General features: G+C 35.1%; 1 pseudogene; it reads right to left on the reverse strand.

The window, feature by feature from the left end:
* Nucleotides 1-4,700: 4,700 nt before the first annotated feature.
* Nucleotides 4,701-5,192, reverse strand: LOC121012692 (peptidyl-prolyl cis-trans isomerase-like 3; annotated as a pseudogene).
* Between the last annotated feature and the right edge of the window lie 4,964 nt (nt 5,193-10,156).

Here is a 10,156-nt window from a genome sequence, read left to right on the forward strand (position 1 = left end):
CATTATTTTATCTATTTTACAGAAGAAGAAAACGTGGTTCAGTGGGGTTTGTCACACTTAATAAATTCTCAGATAAGTTTAAATAATGTTTGCTGAGTACCCTGCCTCCTCACCAGATTCTCCTTACAGCGTGTCCTCTTGAGAAGACATTTTTTCTTTTAGGTCCTCTGTCACTTCAGGTTGCGCTGTGCCTCCAGGGCTTTCTCAGGGGCTTCTCCTTCCAGCTGGACAACTCACCCAACCCCATGACTCCAGATGCCACCATTATTGATTCCTAGTCATTTTTCAGACCTGAAGCCAAGCATAATATCCCCAGGCAAGACTTCCCTAACTTGCAAGAGAGATTAGACCTCCCTTCCATCTTTCATTGTATGCTATACTCTTCTTCAAACTATTTACCAAAATTTTCAATAACTCAATTAATATTTATTTATTTAATGTGTGACTATTCTGTGCTAGAATGTAAGTTCTATGAGGGTAGGGGCTCAATCTGTCTTGTTCACTGCTATATCCCCCTTATGTAGCACAGGACCTGGTACTGGCTGACAGAGTAAGTAGAGGAATAAATAAATAGATAAATCTAAAATTCTATTGCAAAATTCAAAATTCTGACTTCAAAAATACCTTTAACCAATAAGCTTGGCTAACTGTGTGACTGACCTTCTAGAACAAAGCCAGTTAGCTCATGTGGATCTAATGAGCACAAATCTAATTCTAGGATGAGTTCCAATTGCTTCTGGGAGATTAAAGCATTAGAAACAAAACTTTGATTTCAAAATATCATTATGTTAATGATCACCAATATAAATAATGTCTTAATTTTTGGTGAGACAAAAACTACATTAAATTAGTGAATGCATTGTTGTTAATACAAGAAGGTAAAAGGGTCCGCATTCAGCACAGTGACAAACACTTCCAGCAGGGTTTCAACCTCCCGTTTGAAAAAAAAAAAACAAAACTTTAGATAACCAGAAAGGGTTATAATTCTTTATAATTATCTTTATTTTGTATAGTACAACAAATGCCAACTGTCTTATCGGTGCTCGTTTGCCAGTGTTGGAACAAGGGAATATATACTGTTCTGAGCACAGAAAGATTACATGTGACTCTGACCATTCAGGCCAATGTGGTTGCTTGTGGTTCCCATGAAACTAGTCTGTAGACAGACATTTACTGGATGCTACATCACAATTCAGTATTTGTTTGTGTGAATTATTGCCACTGCCATGTATCTGAAGACTAACAAAGGAACTAAAACAAAAGAAAAACACAGAAGTCTACTTTTTATATATAATAAAGGCCAAATATAAAGATTGATGTAAGGACACCTAGCTGGCTCAACTGGTAGAGGGTGTGACTCTTGATCTCGGAATCATGAGTTTGAGCCCCACGTTAGGCACAGAGATTATCTTAAAAAAAAATTGATGTAAAGTCCATGGAATAATTTCAGCTGTTTCTGGCAGCACAGGGAAGCTTATCTAAAACAAAGGTTTTATCAGTTTCAGCTTGGAGGGAAACTTCTCAAAATATCTAGGGTATCAATACTATCCACCTAAATGTTTTAAAAGTGCTGAAATATTTAAATAATATTAAAATGTTTAAAATATTAATTTTTAATATTTAATGTTAAAGATATTAAAACATTTAAATATTAAAATGTTTACAATATTATTAATTTTTATTGCATACCAGTTATGATAATACTGACATATGGCAAATATGTGACAGAAAAGAGTTGTTTTACTTTGTGTGTAATGTATATTTATAACATAGAGCTGTAGCTTATGTGACGTCTGTGGCATTTTTTAGTGTAGCCTCAAAAATCTAAATTCACACTTCAGTGTACTTGCTCTCCATGATATAGGACACTTAAGCTTTTTCTCCCTTAAGGTGAGCATGACTTTAAACTGTCAGTAGAGGGCGCTGGAGAGACACTGCAGGGGGGAAGAGAGCATCTCTTCCCAGGTTAGGATAAATGGTGTTTTGTTTTTTCTTCCTCTTGCCCCAGTTAGACAAAGGGTAGGTGTGTAAGAACATTTGGTGTTTATCTGCCCCATCTGTGCACCCAGAGAACACAGTCCTGTGGAAACCATGCAGCCCCAGTCTAGAGGTTGTTTTGGTTTGGTTTGAATTTTTCCACTTGCTTGGTAGCTGTAAATCAGCTTTAACTCAAGCAATCCAACAAATTTCACTCTTCAAACTAGGTGTGAACACTATCCTGGCAGTGGGTGGAATATATACTAAGTATGCCCATCTTTGGTACATTTCTTGAACTCTAAGAGAAAGTGGAGGAGTCCTTTAGAACGTACTCTTTCCATCTTTACAATTACGATTGTATCGTAGCTTAATAATTCTTAATATTGAACTTCCCCTGTTTCAATTACTGTGTGGCTCTGTTTCCTAATTGGACCAAGACCAATATATAGTCCATAGTCCAAACAATATAATAAAGAACATTTTAAAAACTTGCAACATTCTCTACTTTAGAAATGATTACAATAGTTGATATAAATATAAATAAATTAAAATAAATAGTTGATATAAACATATATATCAACTAAGTATATATTATATGTTAGAATATAAAATTTATTATTATATTAATAATAATATTAAATAATATACATTAATATAATTATATTAATTTTTTAATGTTTATTCATTTTTGAGAGACAGAGGGAGACAGAGCATGAGCGGGGAAGGGGCAGAGAGAGGGAGACACAAAATCTGAAGCAGGCTCCAGGCTCTGAGCTGTCAGCACAGAGCCCGACGTGGGGCTCCAACTCACAAAATGCAAGATCATGACCTGAGCTAAACTCGGGCACTCGAATGACTGAGCAACCCTGGCATCCATAATATAATTATATTATAATATATAAATATAATATATATTCTATATATTCTATAAATATATGTACTTAGTCATGTTAGTTCCTTGATCAAAAATCCAGTTCAGGATTATTAACTTTTTAAATAAAAACATTAACCACATCATGGTCATATGCTTTATTTCACTGCATCACAGAGAAAAGCTGTGGTTTTATATATAAATAGATATGTCATATTTTTCCACTGTGAGAATTCTATTATTTAGAGGCAATTATAAAAACTACCCCTGTCATGTAAATAGTGACCTTTGTAAATATGCACATATTAAAAATATTAAGATTCAATTTCTGAATCTGTAGCTTTCAGTTGTTATTCTTATCAAAGACTAAGAAGAAAGAACAGCACAAGTATCTTCTTATAAGTTATTTAAAAAGGTAAAAAGGTAAAAATTTAAAAATTTTTATTAAAAATTTATTAGAACAACTGATAGACAGTGCATTTAATTATTAGAGTGACATAATTGCCTCTGTATTAACGATCATACAGAGTTGTTCTCCTCTAACCAATATCAGACTCGGTAGTGGCAGAAAGAGTTTAGGGTGGATGCAAGTGGGACACTAAAAGCCAACACTGAGATAAAATCAGTTCTTGCAAATTGAACAAGAATCGAGTGATGGGAATCTAGCCAGACAGGCAAAGCTTTTTATCTGGAGAATACAATGGTGAGTACTAAACAGTAATGGATCGTGACAGGTGGACAGGCAGGCAGGCCATCACACTAGTCTCCAGGAATACCAGCAAAACTGTGGGGTTAGGTGTTAAGTAACTTAAAACTAAGTTAAGGCAGCTAAGTTCTAAAGCAAAGATTCTAGACAGGATTACAGAGATGCCAAAGAAATTGGAGAGAAATAGCATAATTCCCACTTTAGGGCTAAAATTTTCATGACAAGATTAGAATATAGAATCTCTAAGAACAGAGTGGGACTAAAATGCTGCGTGCATAGGGGAAATGTTCAGGAAATCCAAACCAAAACTCAGGCATGAGATTAAACAAGGTAGAGAGACTCGGTTACTTGATACAGACTATTGGATGGCTTCATCTCAAAAATCAAACTTGGAAGAAGAGACCACAAGAGAGGAGTGGAGTTATCAAAAAGTTACCTCAGTATGGAAATTCTGATCTGCTGGATTGGAACTTTTAAATTTCTCTGAAGAAATTCTTCATCTCAGGCTTGGATTCACTCTAGCGCAGAAAGCAGATGATGTTAAATGCTTCTAGTTCTAGTTATAAGGGATGCCAGTGTGAACAGGAGTAGAACTAGGTAGGACGTTAAGTCTTCATCACAGAAATAATGTATTTCTATTTTTTTTTAAATTTTTTTTCAACGTTTATTTATTTTTGGAACAGAGAGAGACAGAGCATGAACGGGGGAGGGGCAGAGAGAGAGGGAGACACAGAATCAGAAACAGGCTCCAGTCTCCGAGCCATCAGCCCAGAGCCTGACGCGGGGCTCGAACTCACGGACCGCAAGATCGTGACCTGGCTGAAGTCGGACGCTCAACCGACTGCGCCACCCAGGCACCCCGATGTATTTCTATTTTTTAAATGAATGTTTACATGTAAAAAAATTAGAGAGAAGATATCTAAAAAATTAACCTTAAAGAAATACATTGGATAATAGTTATAGTAAAGTATATGCTCTAATAATGGGAGTAAAAGCTGTTTGGGTCCCGTTGGTACCACTAGTTCAGAAGATTTTAGTTGTAAACAAGCAGTAGGATGATAAAAATCTCTTGGCATAATTAAAACTGGGTAAACCAGAATAGGTGTGTTCCCCAGTTTGCCAAATATCTTTTCAAGTCTATTATAGCTACTGAACAAATGGATTGGTATGAATAGATATGTCCTTAATGAGCACATCATTAAGAGGTTGATATGTCTTCTCATTTACTGGTAACTTCTCCAATTCATCTAGAGTCTCCAGAATATCTATTACCTTTCCAAATACTGTGTATTTCATGTCCAAATGTAACTTCTTGGCATAGGTAAAGAACTGAGATCCATTGGTATTTGAGAGATTATTAGCCATAGATACCACACCTCTAACATTGTGCTTAAGAGTCACTATATTTCTAAATATAAATTTCCACAAATTTCTTGCCCCAGGTACTGTTACTTCCTCTTCCTGCACCTGTCAGATCTCCAGTTTCAACCATAAAATCCTTGATATTTCTATGAAATATACAGCCATTGTAGTAATTATTGGCACTAAGAGCCGAAAATTTCTCACATATTTGGGTGTCCTCTCACAGAAAACTTCTCTTTTAGTATCACTTACATCTCTATGCAATGTCACTGACATTTTTCTTCTTGATGGTTTCAGGAAGTACTGTTGCTAATTTCTCACTGTCTTAACAAGAGAAGTTAGAAAATGAGTCTCACTTTGGTTAGCACAGCTGTTTTTAAAACAGAAAAGATGTAATCGCAGAACGCCCGTGATTCGAAATTAGTGTCTTAGGGGCTCCCCTGCATTTTGATTTTGAAGTCCACTAAAAATTAGAATTCACCTATGTTTATTATCTTCATATGTGGGAAGAGCCTCAAAACATTAAATAGCAGAAGACAGGTAAAAGGAAAGAAACAGAAGAAAGAATTAAAAAGAAACATGATTGATTTTCAAAAAGTTGACCATTTGATTTCTAAACATTATAAGATAGTATTAAACAACAAAATGCACTCGTCAGGACAATGGGGTATAGTGGAAAGAAGAGGAAGATACAGGTCCTGGTTTTGCACTGCAATAGCCCCTATATTATTGCATAAACTTGTATAAATTACTTCACTTCTCCTTGCCACAGTTTTATCTTTTAAAGATTGATCTTTAAAGGAGAAAGTGTATGTTCCAGGTATCTGTTGTTTTGGAACAAATGACCATAAAACTTAACGGTAAAGCTCCTACAACCATTCAACTGTATCACACAAATTTTGTGGGTCAGAACTTCCAGCAGAGATCAGCTGCATAATTCTACTGTTCCATGTGACATAGTAGAGGTCACTTGATGATATTCAACTGTTAGATAGTCTGAACTGGAAGGTGTAAGGTTCATACACACACCTATGGTAACTTGGAGGGTGTATCTGGAAGGCTGAATTCAGCTGAATTGTCAACAAAATGGCTAACTTTGGCCTCTTCAGTATGGCAGCTGCAGAGACTTCTTCTATTGGTGAATCAGGGTGCCAAGAATGAAGAAAGAGAACGTTGCATGGTATTTGACACTCTAGCACCACTTCTGCCATACCCTACTGGTTGAAGCAGTCTCAACCATGTGCATATTCAAGGGGCAGGATCATTGACCTGCATATCCATGAGAGAAGTTTCAAATAATTTGCTTCCATGTTGAAACCATTATAGTCCATACCCTGCTTACAACAGTACTGATCTTCCTTCATCATGTGAGAATCACCAGAAGTCTCATTCTATTATGCTATGAAGCTCAGGTTTAAGTTCCAGGATCACATCATTTAAATCAGATCTAGCTGTAAAAGTATCTTAGTTTTAGTTTTAGTTTTAGTTTTAGTTTTAGTTTGGTTTTAGTTTGGATTTAATTTGGTTTTAGATTTAGTTTTAGTTTTAGTTTTAGGGTTTTTTTTTCTCCCTTGGATAAAGTTACTTTTAGACTGTAGATCTGTGAAATGGAAAGACAAATGATCTGTCCTCCACCCACCTAATGTTCCAAGATGGAACAGGTGTAGGATAATCATAGTAAATATTCCTTTTCCAGAAGGGAGAAAATAAGACACATAGCAATCACTATCCTATAGAAATTCTTAAATATAATCTGGCAAATATTTTCCTTTCCCAACTGAGGTTCAGTCTTGGTCTTTGGGCATAATTCTACATGGCTCTTGGCTTGTTTCCATTGGCAAAAATTCTAAAATTGAATATATGCAAATGGATGGTGAAAACTTCCTTTTCCACATAATGTAGACTTTTCCATAAAATCTATTTTCAAAATCTAGTTTTCTTAGAATGCTTCTTGGTTATCTCAAGACTTTAATTTTTTCTTTTTACTCTTTCTGTCCTATTCAATGTTAATATAATTCCTTTAACATCTCATGAGCCATTTGGGTGTTAATTACTAATCTATTTAATTAGACAAAACCAAACCCATAAATCTTTTTGTGGTAAATCCTTCTCTATCTTGGTTTTCCTGTGAGGCTGTTGTTTGTGCACTAAGCACTATTGTCTGTTTTAGAGCATCTATATGGCATACCCTTTTTCTTTTTTGTTACTGAGAGGGTACATTAGATCAGCCTTAAATCCTTCTGAAGTCTTAAACGATCTTACAACCACAGGCTGTGTTCTACTAGTAGTGCATTAGATTTTATCTCTACCCTGAGACCATCTCTTACTTTGAGGACAACTTGCTGGTTGTCCTAAGCCCTTTATATTCACTCCATATTCTGTTAGCAATTGACTATTCACTTCATCTTTCTTTTCTCTCAGTTTTACTAGATAACTGGAAGAAATGAGGTAACACCTTCAACACTTAATTCAGAAATCATCTTAGCTAGATTATCAAGTTTTTTAAGTACACTGTATATTTTCCAGGTTACCTCAGTGGCAGTATTACCAAACTTTCTGCCAGCCCTTAGTAATTTCTTTGTTCAGTCTCCTTCGAGTCCTCTCTACTTGTCACTTTAAGGTTTGTCAGACCTTTGCCTATTGCCCTGTCCCCAGACCAAAACCATACATTTTAGATTTTGTAATGTTAGCATCTCACTTCCATATACCAAATTCCGTTTATCTATTGATGCAGTAAAAATAAAAACAAGACAAAAACCAACCAAAAGTTAAGTTGCTTAGAACAACAATCATCTTATTATATATCATAATTTTATGACTCAATAATGTAGCAGCAGTCAAATGGGTGATTCTCCTCCCTCATGTAGTTTTGACGGAAGTCATTCAGAGGTATTCATTTGGCAGATGGTCTAGAATGGAGGGTCCAAAACAATTCCCGTCATGTGATACTTCATGGGGAACGGCAGAAGGCTAACCTCAGCTCCCATCACCAATCAGAATTTGTACAGGTGGCCTCCTCAGCATGGCAACCACCTCAGTGTATGGAGCTTTTCACAGGGAATACCTCAGAGCTTCAACAGCAAGGCCTGTAGCTATGACCTCTTGAGGGGAGGAGTGAAAACGATTTGTGGTCTTGATTTAAAAATGACAAAATTGGGCTAGATGATCACTCACATTCTTTTTGTTTCTAAAATATCTGTTTCAAAAGCAACAATAAAAGTTTAGAATAGATATGAAATAAAAGAAATAACATTTTAACTTTTCACAAGTTATAAGCATCTAAACCTGCTGAAGCATTAAATAGTCTACAGCATTCATCTCTCAAAAGATTTAATTCCAAAGATAACTGTAGGTGATAAAGACATTTATAGCTGAGATTGGATGGAAAATATCTAAAAATATATAACTTTATATCTATGTTTCTGTAAAAAATGGCTGCATTGCTTATTACCTCTTGTCATGAAATGGTTTTTTCCACTAAAGCCTATAAACAAAACTGAAAACTTCATTCTTAAAGTTGTATTTTCAGCTATTTGGGTAATATGCAAAAGATTATGGCCAGGGAATTCTAACTGTAATTTTTTACTTAAGAGAAAGTTAACCAAGTCAATAAACGATATTCTCCTCTTGATATGGTTCTATGTGGTACCTGAAATAATGAAGCCATAGATATGGGAATAATCTTAGAGATCATCTTGACTAAATCCTTTCAGCCACAGATGAAAGAACTGAGCCCTCCAGGGACTATGAAGCTTGTCCAAGGTCTCTTAGCTGGTTAATGGGTAGAGTCAAGGGCTTTTTCTATGACCGTGGTGCTAACAGTTACAACAGTGCCCTTGAGAGAAATAAGTTTCTCAAATGATATGACTATTCCCTTGCAGTTTATGCCTTCATTAATTTTCTTTAACACTTATTTCTTCATCTGTGGTACATAATGTTTAGACCAACTTTACTGAGTTAAAACAAATTCTAATCAGACTGAAATAGTACTGTTTCGACATATTTTAAGAACAGCAACAATAGATAACATAAATATAAACATATTTCTAAAACTAATGATAAGTTGCTAAAGAAAAAAGTAACTTTATTGTTTTATTTCTTTCATCCAGCATTTAAGGATCATGGATTTTCTGTATGAGAAGGTATCTTAAAGTCTATCCACCTTTTTGTCCCCATTTGTAAATATCTTCTTAACCATTCTGAAATACAAGCATACCATGTGGGTTTATATACTTCCAGTGATAAGATGCTTATTATTTCTAACAACAAAATAAAATTTTGGTATAATAATCATAATCAGTATTATATACTACTGATATCTGTCTCCAACAGCATATATATGTTTAATACTGGTTTGATCTATAAGCGATCACAGAATATGTCACCATTTTCTTTTAAGATGAACGTCTTGAATTGAAGAAAAGTATCAAGATGTGACTAAGTGTTTCATAATTTAAATATACACAATTTTCTCCATTGGCAAAAATTCTAAAATACAATATATGCAAATGGCTGGTGATAAACTATGCTGGGCATCCAGCTAAAAGGACAGCATTATGGATTACATCTATTTCGCCTCTATTTTATTTCTCTGTAACAGAACACTTTTATCACTTACATTTAATTTTTTTAAGTTTTATACACCTTTATACTTTGCATATGGGCATATAAAACTGAGATTTATGTATTTTTAGAAATGGTTATATTTTCCTGAAATTGTACATTAAGAAGGTGATATTTTACATGATAACATTTGAAAAGTGAAGACTTGTAGAATACTCATAAGTTTGAGATATGTGGCAGAACAGGAGGTCAGAGATACTTAAAGCATGAGAAGAACTCAACCCCCTATGAATGGCTTTGAAGATGAAGTAAGGAGGCCACAAATCAAAGAACACAGGGACATAGGCGTTCTCCTTCAATATGGGAACATAAGCAGGCTCTTGAACTCACTTCCTTCCATGAGCAAACTGAATTTACAGCAACATAAGGAACAATTTCCTCCAAAAGAAATCCAGAAACTAGCTGAGCAACTGCTATATATCAGGTGGGAAAAAAAGACAGCAAAATGGGTCTTGACACCCTCTCAATTAATAGGACCCACTAAAAACAAAGAAGGCTACTTGGACGATTGCAAAGGTTTGAAAGGAAATCAAGAGTTAGGGCCAGACTGGTTAAGTTTAGGTGGAATGGCTCAAATACCAAAATCCCACAGATTATACAGTACTGACTGGATGAAA

This window comes from Herpailurus yagouaroundi, unplaced genomic scaffold (assembly GCF_014898765.1).
Source record: "Herpailurus yagouaroundi ecotype Mexico unplaced genomic scaffold, PumYag 197, whole genome shotgun sequence".
NCBI lineage: Eukaryota > Metazoa > Chordata > Mammalia > Carnivora > Felidae > Herpailurus > Herpailurus yagouaroundi.